Source organism: Haliotis cracherodii, unplaced genomic scaffold, assembly GCF_022045235.1.
Source record: "Haliotis cracherodii isolate W230 unplaced genomic scaffold, xgHalCrac1.p SCAF_55, whole genome shotgun sequence".
NCBI classification, from domain to species: domain Eukaryota; kingdom Metazoa; phylum Mollusca; class Gastropoda; order Lepetellida; family Haliotidae; genus Haliotis; species Haliotis cracherodii.
The window spans coordinates 170,871-187,423 of NW_027266314.1; the positions used below are offsets into that span (position 1 = coordinate 170,871).

The window sequence follows — 16,553 nt, forward strand, 5'->3', positions numbered from 1 at the left end:
TGTTGCACGAAGAAGTGTGTTTACAGGGAAGGTGTGTTGTTGTAAGAAGGGGTGAGTACATAGGGAAGCGGTGTTGTTATAAAGGGTGCGTTTACAGGGAAGGGGTGATGTTGTTTGATGGGGTGAGTTTACAGAGAAGGGATGTTGTTATAATAAGGGTTGAGTTTACAGGAAAGGGGTGTTGTTATAATAAGGGTTGAGTTTACAGGAAAGGGGTGTTGTTGTAATAAGGGGTGAGTTTACGGGGAAGAGGTGATGTTATAAGGGGTGAGTTCACAGGGAAGGGGTGTTGTTGTAAGAAGGGGTGAGTTTACAGGGAAGGGGTGTTGTTATAAGGTGTGTTGTTGTTTGACGGGATGAGTTTACAGGGAAGGGGTGTTGTTAGGAGGGGTGAGTTTACAGGGAAGGGGTGGTGTTGTTAGAAGGGGTGAGTTTACAGGGAAGGGGTGTTGTTGTAAGAAAGGGTGAGTTTATAGGGAAGGGTGTTGTTGTTGGAAGTGATGAGTTGACAGGGAAGGAGAGTGTTGGTGAAAGTGAGTGTGTGAGTGAGTATGCTTTTACGCCGCTTTTAGCAATATTCCAGCAATATCACAGCGGGGGACACCAGAAATGGGCTTCATATATTGTACCCATGTCGGGAATCGAACCCGGGTCTTCGGCGTGACGAGAGGACACTTTAACCACTAGGCTACCCGACCGCCCCTTAAGATTACCAGGATGGGTAAGTGTTGTAAGAAATATACCACGAGTTAACGACCAAACGACCACGAGTCGTTTTTCTCTTATATGAGATATCGACATGATATAGAGTCTATTTGAGTATGTTGATAAATTGTACAATGGTATTTACCCGTATTTTAATGACGTTGAGGTGAGAGCACGCACGAAAAGCAGCTCTGTTGAAAATGCAGTAGAAGTCGTCAATACTACTTCAATAACCCTTTATGTATTGAAACCTAATGACAAACAAGTATGGGGTGTGATCTAGCAACGTATAGAAGAAGTGTTGGCAGTTTTGCTTCAAATTTTATCGCATTTATGGGTCGCCGAGCGAAATTGGCTCAAGCCATGCGTGTCGCCATGATGCACGTGCCGGCAGGTACAGGTAGGCTTGTGAGAGCAGCCGTCGTCGTGAGTGTTATGCTTCTTATCCAGCTGGGTAATGATGTCAGCCTAAACCCAGGCCCCGGCCCAGAAGATACAGGTGCAAGTAGAGTGACGAGAAAACCACCAGACCTCCACACTCAGAACCCAGTAACAGTGAACTTCTGAAAGAAATTCGAGGTATGAGAAAGGATATGAGTGACAATTTCTTAACACTGTCTAACCGGATAAATTGCATTGAACAGGATTTCCAAGCGATGGGTAATGAGAATTCTGCCCTAAAAGAACAAGTTTCATACTCTCTGCGTAAAATAAATAACATGGAGAGCCAAAGTAAAAGAAATAACATTATTGTGTATAATGTGGAAGAAACTACGAGAGAAACTTATGACCAAACTGAAGAAAATATAAATGAAATTATTATAAACAAATTGAAACCTTCTGATGAAAATGTAGGAGAGCTTTCAGCAAGAAGACTGACGACTAAAACCCCGGGACCCAGACCAGTCCTCGTGACGTTCACACACCCAAAACACAAATCTCAGGTGATGGGTTCTTCCCGAAATTTTGAAAGGTAGTAAGATACATATCTCCCATGACTTCACGGCGAAAGAACGCAAGGTCAGAAATAAACTGAAACCTTTTATGAATGAGGCTCGACAGAACAATAAATTCTCTATGCTGAGATACACCAAACTCCAAATTGACAACGACCTCTTCAAGCTGGACGATACAGACTCGTCTAAACTTCAACTCGTGAAACACATCAAACGTCGCCCTCCTCTGCCCAGCTCTGCTTATTGTGGAGATGAAGACTCACTTTCTGAACAATAGCAGACTGGCCAAGGTCCTGCCGACAAAGAGACGGACATTAGATTCATGTGCTGGAATATAGAGGGTCTGAAATCAAAACTAAATGTGCCATCATTCAAGCAATACATTGCCAAATTTCATATCGTTGGCCTCGTGGAAACCTGGGCTGATGAGACAGATGTATTTGTGTGTAATGCCTTTTCTCAATTCCGGAAATTGAGGCGTAAACATCGTAATGCTATCAGGAATTCTGGAGGACTTCTGTATTTGGTGAGTGATGACATAAGTGAATTTTGCTCTGTATTCCAAACTGATTCCGAAAATATCCTAGGGCTTAAATTCGAAACATGTTGTGAAACTTTATTCCTTGCACTCATATATTACTCTCAACCTAACTCTAGTGTTTACTCTCTTGAAAATATCTTTGACACCCTTGATAATGATATCAACAATTTAAAAACTGATTCTCCAGATTGTGATATCTATATCATGGGAGACTTCAATGCCCGGACAGGTTGTGCTCATGATTATATTGAAAACGATGACACTACCCACTTGCCCATAGATGAAGACGTACACTATGTGGAGGATAGTAATTTAATACCACGACACTCTCAAGATAACATCTTAAATAAAAGAGGACAACACCTACTTGATCTCTGTAAAACTACAGGTCTCAGAATCTGTAATGGTCGTGTTGGTGGGGATGCTGGGGTGGGCAATCATACTTGCTTTGCTAACAACGGTCAAAGTGTTATTGACTATGTACTGACATTTGAAACCTCGTTCCCGATAACTTCTTTGATAGGCATATCTCGTTCCCGATGATATCATCTTTTCAAATCGGAGATCAAGTTGATTCCACTCACCTACCAACTGCATTTTCTCTCAAAGTAAAAACTTCCTCAAGTGTCAATTCCTGTGGTCTTTTACCAACAAGGACCATATACAAATGGAAAGATGAAAATCAATCGACGTATGTTGACAACTGGAATAACCGATCGACAGAGATACATTCAGCATTCGACGATGCAGTAGCCTGTACAAAGGTAAACAGTGCAACTTATTTGTTTACAAACATGTTATCAAAATGTGCCAGCCATTGTGAACTTAATCCGTCCACATCAATCAACTGTCAATCAAACAAGAGACGTAACTGGGTGTGAAAGTGCACGTGCTAATGCGCGGCGATTGCTTCGTGCATTTCATGTCTCCGGTAACCAAGTTGACAGACTGCAATATACATCAGCTTGGCGAGAGTATAAAGACTTGTGCTCATACAAAGCTCGTTGTTACCAGAAAAAAATTGCCAACAATTTGGTAAATTATTTGAATAATAATGACAATAAGAGATTTTGGCGTACTTTGCAAAATAAATCGTTTGTTATTTCAAAAGACATTACATCCTATGGATGGATGAGTTATTTTGAATTTGTATTTCATGGAAACCGTGAATGTAAAGATTTTATTGAATTTTATAAAATTGTTGATGATTTTGTGAACTCTATTTCAGCTGAAGTGATTGATAGAACTGTTGATATAGAAAGTGAGCTAGATGAAGTTATCAGTATAAACGAGTTGTTATCAGCACTAGGCAGTATGAAGCCAGGTTAAGCACCAGGTCTCTCAGGTATATCAGTCGAGTTCTTTCAGAACGCTCCACCAGTTTGTCTGAACATGCTGTTGGATTTATTTAATCTAGTTTTGTCTACTGGTATATTCCCCGATCAGTGGTCCTTTGGTATTATTCTTCCAATCTTTAAGAAAGGTAGTTCACGTGACCCCCAAAACTATAGGCCTATAACACTCCTAGACGTAGCTGGTAAGATTTTTGCAAAAATTCTCTGTAACAAGTTGAATAACAAGGCGTTACAGGAAAGTTGTATCGTTGGAGAACAATCTGGCTTCAGAAAGGGTTTTCAGACCACGGATAACATCTTTGTTGTTGAGACATTGATCAGTAAATATCTTTCCTACAAAAAAGGTCGACTATACTGTGCTTTCATCGATCTTAAAAGGGCATTTGATTCTGTGTATAGAAATGGTTTATTTTTCAAACTATGGAAGGGTGGTATCAAGGGACGAGTATTTAGAGTTCTTAAAAATATGTTTAAATCTGTCAAATCTTGTGTTTCACTAGATTGTGGTCTTACAGATTTTTTTGATTGTATGTCAGGTGTTAGACAGGGATGTCAGCTTTCTCCATTTTTATTCTCATTTTTTATCAATGACATTGTCGAGGAGTTGGAGTGTGATGCTCATGGTGTTACCTTACATACTCTATAACTGTTCATCTTGTTGTTCGCCGATGACATTATTTTAATGGACATGTCAGTTGTTGGTCTTCAAAAGCGACTTGATAAACTATCTATATATTGTGATAAATGGAAACTTACTATTAATACTGAAAAAGTAAAGTTGTCATTTTTAGAAATGACGGAAAACTTAGAAATCAGGAAAAATTTAAGATAGGCAATGATGATGTCACCACAGTATCGAATTATAAGTATCTCGGTGTCCAGTTATCCTCTTCTGGCTCGTGGAGTTTAACTCAGAAGACATTAGCCCAGCAAGCTTGGAAGGTGATTCAAATCCTCCAGTCTAGACTAGGTAAATTCTCATATCTGCCACCAGATGTCTGTTTCAACATTTTTTATGTAAAAGTGTTACCAATTTTGACATATGCATCGGAAGTTTGGGGATTCCATGCATCACCTGACATTGAAAATGTGCACAGTAAATTCTGTAAATTGACTTCGGGTTTGAGTAGAAACACACCAAATAGCTTTGTAAAATCTGTCTTGATGAGAAACTCTGTCAAAGTGTCACATTATTTAAAAATTATAAATTTTTGGCTTCGACTGTTGATACAAGATAATCATTTGATTTTGAAAAAAAAGTATAATTTTCACTATAAAAGGGCAGAGAATGGCAACGCTTGCTTGGCACTCAAGGTTAAATCATTGCTGTTTTCTTACGGATTTGCAGAGGTATGGCTTCAACAGGGTGTTGGTAGATCTGACTTAATCTTACATCAGTTTAGGCAAAGTAGCGTAGACATTGAAAATCAAGTGTTGTACAATAATTGTGAATCTTGTTCTAAGCTTGAATTGTTCTCTGCAGTAAGGGATAATTTTTCATATGATAACTGGATTCGATTAATTGATGTAACATTATTTCGAATTAATATCTTGAGTTTTCTCGGATCCAATCATCGTCTCATGGTTGAAACAGGCAGATATCATAATATACCAAGACATGAACGTTTCTGTCCCCTCTGTGTTGTAAGTGCTATCGAAGATGAGTTCCACTTTTGTATGGTGTGTCCGTTCTATCTTGATCTGCGGTCTAATCTCATACCCAATTATTATCACATGTTTCCAAGTCGTGAGAAAATGTTCTTATTATTCAGCTCGACTAATCAAAGTATTTGCAACAATTTAGCAAAATATTTATTTCTTGCTGATAAGAAACGTAATTCCATTTTCAAGGGAATACCTGTGTCATATGATTAACTCCAATATTAACAGAATGAATACAGCATTGTAAATCTTATAATTCAGCGCTCTGTCATATTTGTATGCCATCATATTCTGCTGGCCGGTGGCCTCATTACCTGTATAAAAACAAATGGCGTTGACTCCCTGAATAGATCCGACTGAGGCAATGTCGGACGAGGCCATTGTATGAACAGGGGGGTAGCAAACTCACTAGACACAGTTCCCTCAACAAAACCGTCGCCCAATTTACGACGTCATCAAGCTGCGAGCGAATTTTCGAATCTCAAGAAATTGCGTCTTGACAGACCAATGCTTTATCTTCAGTCCTTGCAAGCTATCGCGTATACGTTATGTAGTATCATTATGTGTGTGTGTGTGTGTGTGTGTGTGTGTGTGTGTGTGTGTCGTTTTGGTGTCGACCATTCCAGACGATTTTGCCAAATGTCTTTCAGACAGGATTCGTTGGGATACGATGAAATATTAATAATGCTATGTATACTACTATCATAGTGATACTAAATAAGTGACTTCTTTATAGATTCTAATTTAGGTTCTTAAAGTTACATTGAAACATTAAAAACATAAATCTTGTTTGTGTAACATAGGTTTATTGACAAAGCAATGCCTCTACACTTTTTAACATTCTTTTATGTGGATGACGTGGCTTCGGATATCAGCTCAACCTGAAAACAAGAGAGAAATTTACATAACAAGTGATTCTCTACATATTAGAGGCGCACACGCGCACAATTAAAGCTCTTTATTAACAAGCGAGCAAGGAGGCATGCGCTAGCCTATTGTATGATCCGTCGCATAGAGGGTAAAGAGAATCTCTGTTGGGGGAATGGTCATTTGATACCATCTTAAACTAAATGGGATAGTTTTGACAATATCACGAAGCTCAAAGTCCGCTGGAATATTGCACAAATGCAGTAAACAGCTAAATTCACGCACTGTTTAATGCAAGTCATACTATAAGGAAATAACTATCTTGGATCAGACAAAAATAAACATAAATTAACATACCGTCGTCGAACTCCACTTATGTACAGCTGAAATATGGAAACATCAGAATTACAATTGAGGCTTAATGAAAAACGTCTCCGACATATATATATTTTAAAGCTTAAATTACATTTCTGTTTTGTTTGAGTAAACTTATTCTATAAAATACTATTGGACTGGTTGGACTAACAACAACAATCACAGTTCAATAATTCTAATGCAATTTATCAAAAATAAATTTTAAAAATGCAATTAATATAGGAAGAGATGTTATAATGTATAATTCTATGTTCTACTGATTGGAAATTAATTGGTCGTTGCCATTGCTGGTTTCTATTATGGAAATTGTTACCAGTATGTTGGATCCACCCCAAAAGATGGGCAAGAAGATGGTGTCGTGCTGTATGTTAATGTCTCCACAAAAGCATATGTTGTAGTGTTGTAGATATCAATGTCTCTGTAAGAAGAAGTGTGCAAGATGTCATCTTTAAATGTAAGAGTACGCAGATTAACACTTCTTTTCAATCAGATGGAGTCTTCAACTGGATCCTGACTTGATGAAAAACTCGTTGTGTGTATAATGTCCATATCATCACAAGATGCAGCCCTCAACTGGTCGGTCCATGATGACCAAATCGTAATTCTTCAGACAAAAGAATACAAGTGCTGTCATGAAGTGTTTCCGACCCTTTGGCGGTCTCATCTTAGAGGAGATGGACAGTAATACCTTGTTGTCATATACAATTGTTTGTCTTTATGTCAGACCAAAATTGGATCTCCACAATGCCATCTGACATAGAAAGGAGTGAGTGGGATACCAGATGACAAGCATTTACCTTATCAAACAAGCAAATATAAAACAAACTAAAAAATGATTAAAAGCTACATGTTCCGACTGAAAACAAAGCCCAGTGCTAGAATTGTTTTACAACAACCTATTGTGATAAATGTGCTACTTCTAGAAATGGTGTACTGATGTTTCAAGACGAGCTCCTGGATATTTTAAATCAGATCGATGACGTTTCATGTATTTTGGGGGGAGATTTTAACTCCAGAACAGGGACAGAACCCGACTTTGTGGAAGACGACATTTTGGATTATTTTGAAGGGCGTGATAACTCGTCTTGGGATTTCTTGATAGACCATTTTGATTTGCAGAGATACTCTGCTGACACTATTTTGAATAAGTTTGGTAAATGTTTGTTGAACCCATGCTCTGTCTTAAATATTCATATTATGAATGGTCGTTGTGGCAGTGACGCTGGTATTGGGCACTATACATTCATCAGTAGTACAGGGGCAAGCGTAAATGACTATATTATCTCCACCGTACATATGTTTGACCTCTGTAAAACATTCGACATAGACACACGGTACGAGTCGCAACATTTCCCATTAACAATGGCTTTACGTACGTGTAGGCTTCACTCAGTCATGATGATATTAATTATGCAAGTACATTAAGATTTACGTGGAGAATTGATAAAGAAGAAATATTTCTTTGTAACTTAGCTTCGGACAAGTTTGTATCACAGGTTGAAAAAGCAGTAGATACCGTATTCACAAATATTGATGAAAGTATTGAGTTTATTAGAGAAGCACCCTCCTATGCTGGGAACAAAATGAAGAAAGTGGTTCAAGTGGACAAGAAAACACAAAAATGGTTTGATTGGGAATGTCAGTTACTAAAAAAAGAGAGATGTACATGCCTCAACAAATTCAGAAGAGATAAAGATTTACAGTCATTAAGGGATTATACAAGAATTAGAAATATTTACAAAACCAAGTGTAGGGAAAAGAAAATTATATTTCTTGAAAAGAAAAAAACGATATTTGGAAGATAACATTAAGTCGTCGAAAGAATTTTGGACAGCCCTCCATTAGCTAAATCCACATTATGAGTTTAAAAATAATATTGAAATTGATAAATGGTATGATTATTTCAAAAATATGTTTAGTGGTAATGGTTTTGGGGATGATACCTACTTTGAATTATCAGATCAGGAAACATGTGATAATGGCATAACTGCTACAATTCTTGACTCGCCAATCACAAGAGAGGAAATTCAAAAAGCTATCTACGATTTGAAAAACAGCAAGAGTTCCGGCATAGATGGTTTAATTTTTTAAATTCTTTTTTTAAACATTCTGTTAATATTTTACTCCCATACCATGAATTACTGTTTAATATGATTTTAGAAACGTCTTATTTCCCAAAAGAGTGGACTATCGGTGTGATTGTTCCACTACATAAATCAGGATCACATACCGATACCAAAAATTATCCAGGAATTACCCTTCTGAGTGTTTTTAGCAAAATATTTATTTCTATTATTAATAAAAGGCTCACTTTTTGGTCAGATTCATTAGATAAAATTTCGGAAGAACAAAGGTTTTAGACAAGGGTATTCAACAACGGATAATATTTTCGTACTTAATGCGATTATTCACAAATACATGCAGAGAAAAGGTGGAAAATTTTATGCAATTTTTGTTGATTTCAAAAAAGCGTTTGATTCTGTAAACAGAAATACAATGTGGTCATTGTTTCTTTCAAATGGGGTGAGTAATAAAATGGGTATACTATTATGCAATATTTATCAAAATGTAAAGTCATGTGTTAAAAATCGTGGAATATACTCTGATGTCTTCACATGTAACATTGGTGTACGCCAAGGCTGTATTCTTAGCCCATTCCCGTTCTGTTTTTTCATCAATGAACTAGCTGCACAAATTAAGGAAAATTGTACGGATGGTATACAGCTGCTTACAGATATTGTGAAGATATTTCTGTTGCTTTTTGCTGATGATATAGTCCTGTTCTCTAGTACGATAAAAGGTTTACAGAATTTGATAGACCAACTGGAGCTGTACTGTTGTAATCGTAAACTCCAAGTGAACACTGAGAAAACGAAAGTGTTAGTTTTCAAAAAGGGAAATAAACTATCAAGTAGGGAAAAATGGTTCTTCAACTCACAACCGTTAAAAATTGTCACTTCTTATAAATATCTGGGAGTAACCTTCACAGGCAGATTAACGTGGAATTACCACACCAGTAATGCAGCAATGCAGGCAAAAAAGATACTAATGGGAATCTTACATAGTTTGAAAACCTTCACTGATCTCTCATATCAAACCTTTTTTAAAATATTTGATACAAAAATTACTCCAAATCTTTTATATGGAGCATAGGTCTGGGGGCATACTGAATACAGAACTATTGAACTGGTCCATCTATATGCTTGTAAACGATTCCTTGGCGTAAAAAACTCTACATCGAATGTTATGGTATATGGTGAATGTGGACGTGTACCACTTTACATATTTCAACATATTAGAATTCTCAAGTATTGGTTCAAGATTCTTAAAATGCCTATTGATAGATTACCTAGAAAATGTTACAATATGATGTTATTGTATGAAAAACATGGAAGCCGCAATTGGGTATATGATGTAAAGTCGTTATTAAATGATTGCGGCTATGGGTATGTTTGGCGTAATAAATGTGTACCAAAAAATCCAGATTCATTTTTAGTATCTTTACGCCACAGACTTAAGGATATATACTTGCAAAAATGGGCACCACATGTTTTAAGTTCAGAAAAATGCAATTATTACAAGCTTTTCAAGACAACAATTTCCCCAGAATACTATTTGTTTGACATCAACTTTAAAAGGTTTAGAATAAGTTTAGCACAATTTAGATGCAGCTCTCATAGACTTAGGATCCAAGTAGGCAGGCATAGAAACATAGACAGAGAATTGAGAATAAGTGAGCAATGTGATATAAATGTGATTGAAGATGAGTTTCATTTTCTGTTAGTTTGTCCAAAATACGACCACCTTAGAAGAAAATATATTGATCTGCCTGGTTATGTACATCCCACTATACAAAGATTTACAACGATCATGTCAACAACTGATAAAGATACTCTAACAAATCTATCAATGTTCATTTATCATGCCATGTTAATTAGAATATGACCTGTTAAACGGATCTGTAACCATTCCCGAAAACAGAATTGTACTATGGGCCTGAGGCCTTTCAGTATGGAATAAAACTTATCCTATCCTATCCTATCCTAACAAACTGAGGATGGACTTAAAAAGTATGTTCATAGTGTTTCACTTATTGTGAGAAATATTTACACGCCGACCGGGTTGTATGGTCCGGACTCGATTATTTACAGACCGCCGTCATATAGCTGGAAAATTGCTGGGTGCGGCGTTAAACAACAAACAAACAAACAAACTTCACCCTGATATGACTCCAAGGGAGATGAATGCAGAGGCGGTTACTGAGGTACGTATGACAATGTATTGGCTCGGTCAACATCTAAGATAACATTTTAGAAGTAAGGATGCTCGTTTCATCTAACTGCATTATCGCATATCAAGTCCTATCATATCAATAATATTTACTCACGCATCGTCGATGTCGACAACGTAGAGCAGGGAGTTACAGGGGTTGACTCCGATGGAACCACAGCGGCTGGTACTCGGCACTCTCAGCTGCCTGTACAAAGAGGTGACGAGATCGACAACCCACACGGAACCAGATACCGCATCACAAAAGGCTAGACGATCTGCATGAGAGAAATACAGACTGGAGGTTTAGCGGGTGCAATCTCACAGGGATTTTTAGCAGGTGTAATCTCATAGGGGTGTTTAGCGGGTGCAATCTCACAGGGCTTTTTAGTGGGTGCAATCTCATAGGGATATTTAACAGTTGCAATCTCACAGGGATATTTAACAGGTGCAATCTCACAGGGATGTTTAACAGGTGCAATCTCACAGGCATGTTTAGCAGGTGCAATCTCACAGGGGTGTTTAGATACCGTATCACAAAACGCGATACCGTCTGCATGAGAGAAATAGAGATTGGATGTATGAAACTGTTAGGGTTGGAGAGCTGAGGACCTCTCTACCCGTGACGACGTAACTTAGGAATCAGGCGTCCGTTGTACAGTACCGTGTGTAAAGCATGTCTTTTCTGAGAATAGCAATCAAACGGTGACGATGTTTGACCGTATCCTGTTCCACCAGTGGCATCCGTCACTTACAAATGCAAACTAATTCAAGTCAAGGCGACTATTATTACAAGAGGGACACAGCATCTAGATGTTATTTATATGAATATAAAGGCATTATACCTACTAGCATCGATTACTGCAAAAGACGCAATGTTCACTGGAAAAAAGACTAATGTCAGCGGAGGATCTGTAGGAGAAATCAGAGCCACGATCTTCTGACCATCGATCATTAGCACAACGCTGCAACCCAAAAAAGTATTGCATGTCAATTGTCTTGGTGAATTTGAAGACGTAAACCTTCATCTGCAGTTCAAAATACTTAAAGCGGTCATTAGCTAAGGATTGATAAATACATACAGTATATAGTAATTCAAAGCATATATCCAAGACATTTTCGTTGGGGTGTAAATGTAAGAAATGTTGATAGTAACTCTTAGTCAGTACTTTGTTACTACATCAGTGACATTGTGTATCCTGTGTATGGCAGGTCTATTTGTGTTGTACATACCACCGTGGCATTATGGACAGGGTGACTATCAAGGAGAGCTACACAGTTTGAAATAGTCTGTATGTGTCTGTCTGTCTGCACTGACACTACCACCGAATGAGTTAGTAATAATGCACTTAGAGAGCGCATTTACATTTGAAATGGATATAATGTTGTCTTGTTCTAACTTAAATGTACGAGATTGTTTGAAAAGAATATTTAAGAAAAGTCTATTGAATAAAAATTGAAAAATATGTCTGGCAAATGGAAAATACCTGGCTTGAACATTATATAAACCATACCCGACAGTTGTTATTATCGGTCACAGACATTAGGCAATCTCTCCCGATGACGTATTTTATGTATGTGATTAACATCTTGGCATCGCTGTATGTAGTAAATACATCCCGGGATATCCACCATAACTGCGTGAATTTTAAAAAAAATATGGACGTTTACGACCTTGTTTTGGAGTGCACATACCCAAAATAGATCAGAAGCTGTCCAGTCGGGCCAGACAATGAGACACGCAATCCTGGAGGGCTGGTCCTACTGAAGGAATAGATGCCATTCAGAGAAGAATTTGGGAACGTAATGGCTACAAGGACATCTCCTGAGCCAGGATCGTACACAATCCCAGTACCAACTGCACCATCTGTTAGTGGAGGATCTAGTAACAAATAAATGACAAACTGTAACTGGGGAATAGTTGTGGCAGACCCAAAGTTCCCTAGTGTCAAAGCGTACTTAATGCGATTATTCACAAATACATGCAGAGAAAAGGTGGAAAATTTTATGCAATTTTTGTTGATTTCAAAAAAGCGTTTGATTCTGTAAACAGAAATACAATGTGGTCATTGTTTCTTTCAAATGGGGTGAGTAATAAAATGGGTATACTATTATGCAATATTTATCAAAATGTAAAGTCATGTGTTAAAAATCGTGGAATATACTCTGATGTCTTCACATGTAACATTGGTGTACGCCAAGGCTGTATTCTTAGCCCATTCCCGTTCTGTTTTTTCATCAATGAACTAGCTGCACAAATTAAGGAAAATTGTACGGATGGTATACAGCTGCTTACAGATATTGTGAAGATATTTCTGTTGCTTTTTGCTGATGATATAGTCCTGTTCTCTAGTACGATAAAAGGTTTACAGAATTTGATAGACCAACTGGAGCTGTACTGTTGTAATCGTAAACTCCAAGTGAACACTGAGAAAACGAAAGTGTTAGTTTTCAAAAAGGGAAATAAACTATCAAGTAGGGAAAAATGGTTCTTCAACTCACAACCGTTAAAAATTGTCACTTCTTATAAATATCTGGGAGTAACCTTCACAGGCAGATTAACGTGGAATTACCACACCAGTAATGCAGCAATGCAGGCAAAAAAGATACTAATGGGAATCTTACATAGTTTGAAAACCTTCACTGATCTCTCATATCAAACCTTTTTTAAAATATTTGATACAAAAATTACTCCAAATCTTTTATATGGAGCATAGGTCTGGGGGCATACTGAATACAGAACTATTGAACTGGTCCATCTATATGCTTGTAAACGATTCCTTGGCGTAAAAAACTCTACATCGAATGTTATGGTATATGGTGAATGTGGACGTGTACCACTTTACATATTTCAACATATTAGAATTCTCAAGTATTGGTTCAAGATTCTTAAAATGCCTATTGATAGATTACCTAGAAAATGTTACAATATGATGTTATTGTATGAAAAACATGGAATCCGCAATTGGGTATATGATGTAAAGTCGTTATTAAATGATTGCGGCTATGGGTATGTTTGGCGTAATAAATGTGTACCAAAAAATCCAGATTCATTTTTAGTATCTTTACGCCACAGACTTAAGGATATATACTTGCAAAAATGGGCACCACATGTTTTAAGTTCAGAAAAATGCAATTATTACAAGCTTTTCAAGACAACAATTTCCCCAGAATACTATTTGTTTGACATCAACTTTAAAAGGTTTAGAATAAGTTTAGCACAATTTAGATGCAGCTCTCATAGACTTAGGATCCAAGTAGGCAGGCATAGAAACATAGACAGAGAATTGAGAATAAGTGAGCAATGTGATATAAATGTGATTGAAGATGAGTTTCATTTTCTGTTAGTTTGTCCAAAATACGACCACCTTAGAAGAAAATATATTGATCTGCCTGGTTATGTACATCCCACTATACAAAGATTTACAACGATCATGTCAACAACTGATAAAGATACTCTAACAAATCTATCAATGTTCATTTATCATGCCATGTTAATTAGAATATGACCTGTTAAACGGATCTGTAACCATTCCCGAAAACAGAATTGTACTATGGGCCTGAGGCCTTTCAGTATGGAATAAAACTTATCCTATCCTATCCTAACAAACTGAGGATGGACTTAAAAAGTATGTTCATAGTGTTTCACTTATTGTGAGAAATATTTACACGCCGACCGGGTTGTATGGTCCGGACTCGATTATTTACAGACCGCCGTCATATAGCTGGAAAATTGCTGGGTGCGGCGTTAAACAACAAACAAACAAACAAACTTCACCCTGATATGACTCCAAGGGAGATGAATGCAGAGGCGGTTACTGAGGTACGTATGACAATGTATTGGCTCGGTCAACATCTAAGATAACATTTTAGAAGTAAGGATGCTCGTTTCATCTAACTGCATTATCGCATATCAAGTCCTATCATATCAATAATATTTACTCACGCATCGTCGATGTCGACAACGTAGAGCAGGGAGTTACAGGGGTTGACTCCGATGGAACCACAGCGGCTGGTACTCGGCACTCTCAGCTGCCTGTACAAAGAGGTGACGAGATCGACAACCCACACGGAACCAGATACCGCATCACAAAAGGCTAGACGATCTGCATGAGAGAAATACAGACTGGAGGTTTAGCGGGTGCAATCTCACAGGGATTTTTAGCAGGTGTAATATCATAGGGGTGTTTAGCGGGTGCAATCTCACAGGGCTTTTTAGTGGGTGCAATCTCATAGGGATATTTAACAGTTGCAATCTCACAGGGATATTTAACAGGTGCAATCTCACAGGGATGTTTAACAGGTGCAATCTCACAGGCATGTTTAGCAGGTGCAATCTCACAGGGGTGTTTAGATACCGTATCACAAAACGCGATACCGTCTGCATGAGAGAAATAGAGATTGGATGTATGAAACTGTTAGGGTTGGAGAGCTGAGGACCTCTCTACCCGTGACGACGTAACTTAGGAATCAGGCGTCCGTTGTACAGTACCGTGTGTAAAGCATGTCTTTTCTGAGAATAGCAATCAAACGGTGACGATGTTTGACCGTATCCTGTTCCACCAGTGGCATCCGTCACTTACAAATGCAAACTAATTCAAGTCAAGGCGACTATTATTACAAGAGGGACACAGCATCTAGATGTTATTTATATGAATATAAAGGCATTATACCTACTAGCATCGATTACTGCAAAAGACGCAATGTTCACTGGAAAAAAGACTAATGTCAGCGGAGGATCTGTAGGAGAAATCAGAGCCACGATCTTCTGACCATCGATCATTAGCACAACGCTGCAACCCAAAAAAGTATTGCATGTCAATTGTCTTGGTGAATTTGAAGACGTAAACCTTCATCTGCAGTTCAAAATACTTAAAGCGGTCATTAGCTAAGGATTGATAAATACATACAGTATATAGTAATTCAAAGCATATATCCAAGACATTTTCGTTGGGGTGTAAATGTAAGAAATGTTGATAGTAACTCTTAGTCAGTACTTTGTTACTACATCAGTGACATTGTGTATCCTGTGTATGGCAGGTCTATTTGTGTTGTACATACCACCGTGGCATTATGGACAGGGTGACTATCAAGGAGAGCTACACAGTTTGAAATAGTCTGTATGTGTCTGTCTGTCTGCACTGACACTACCACCGAATGAGTTAGTAATAATGCACTTAGAGAGCGCATTTACATTTGAAATGGATATAATGTTGTCTTGTTCTAACTTAAATGTACGAGATTGTTTGAAAAGAATATTTAAGAAAAGTCTATTGAATAAAAATTGAAAAATATGTCTGGCAAATGGAAAATACCTGGCTTGAACATTATATAAACCATACCCGACAGTTGTTATTATCGGTCACAGACATTAGGCAATCTCTCCCGATGACGTATTTTATGTATGTGATTAACATCTTGGCATCGCTGTATGTAGTAAATACATCCCGGGATATCCACCATAACTGCGTGAATTTTAAAAAAAATATGGACGTTTACGACCTTGTTTTGGAGTGCACATACCCAAAATAGATCAGAAGCTGTCCAGTCGGGCCAGACAATGAGACACGCAATCCTGGAGGGCTGGTCCTACTGAAGGAATAGATGCCATTCAGAGAAGAATTTGGGAACGTAATGGCTACAAGGACATCTCCTGAGCCAGGATCGTACACAATCCCAGTACCAACTGCACCATCTGTTAGTGGAGGATCTAGTAACAAATAAATGACAAACTGTAACTGGGGAATAGTTGTGGCAGACCCAAAGTTCCCTAGTGTCAAAGCGTACTTAATGCGATTATTCACAAATACATGCAGAGAAAAG

General features: G+C 37.8%; 2 pseudogenes; both read left to right on the plus strand.

Moving 5' to 3' along the window:
- The first annotated feature begins 9,010 nt into the window (after positions 1-9,010).
- Positions 9,011-12,019, plus strand: LOC139444485 (uncharacterized; annotated as a pseudogene).
- An 824-nt stretch (positions 12,020-12,843) lies between these two features.
- Positions 12,844-15,847, plus strand: LOC139444486 (uncharacterized; annotated as a pseudogene).
- Positions 15,848-16,553: the final 706 nt, after the last annotated feature.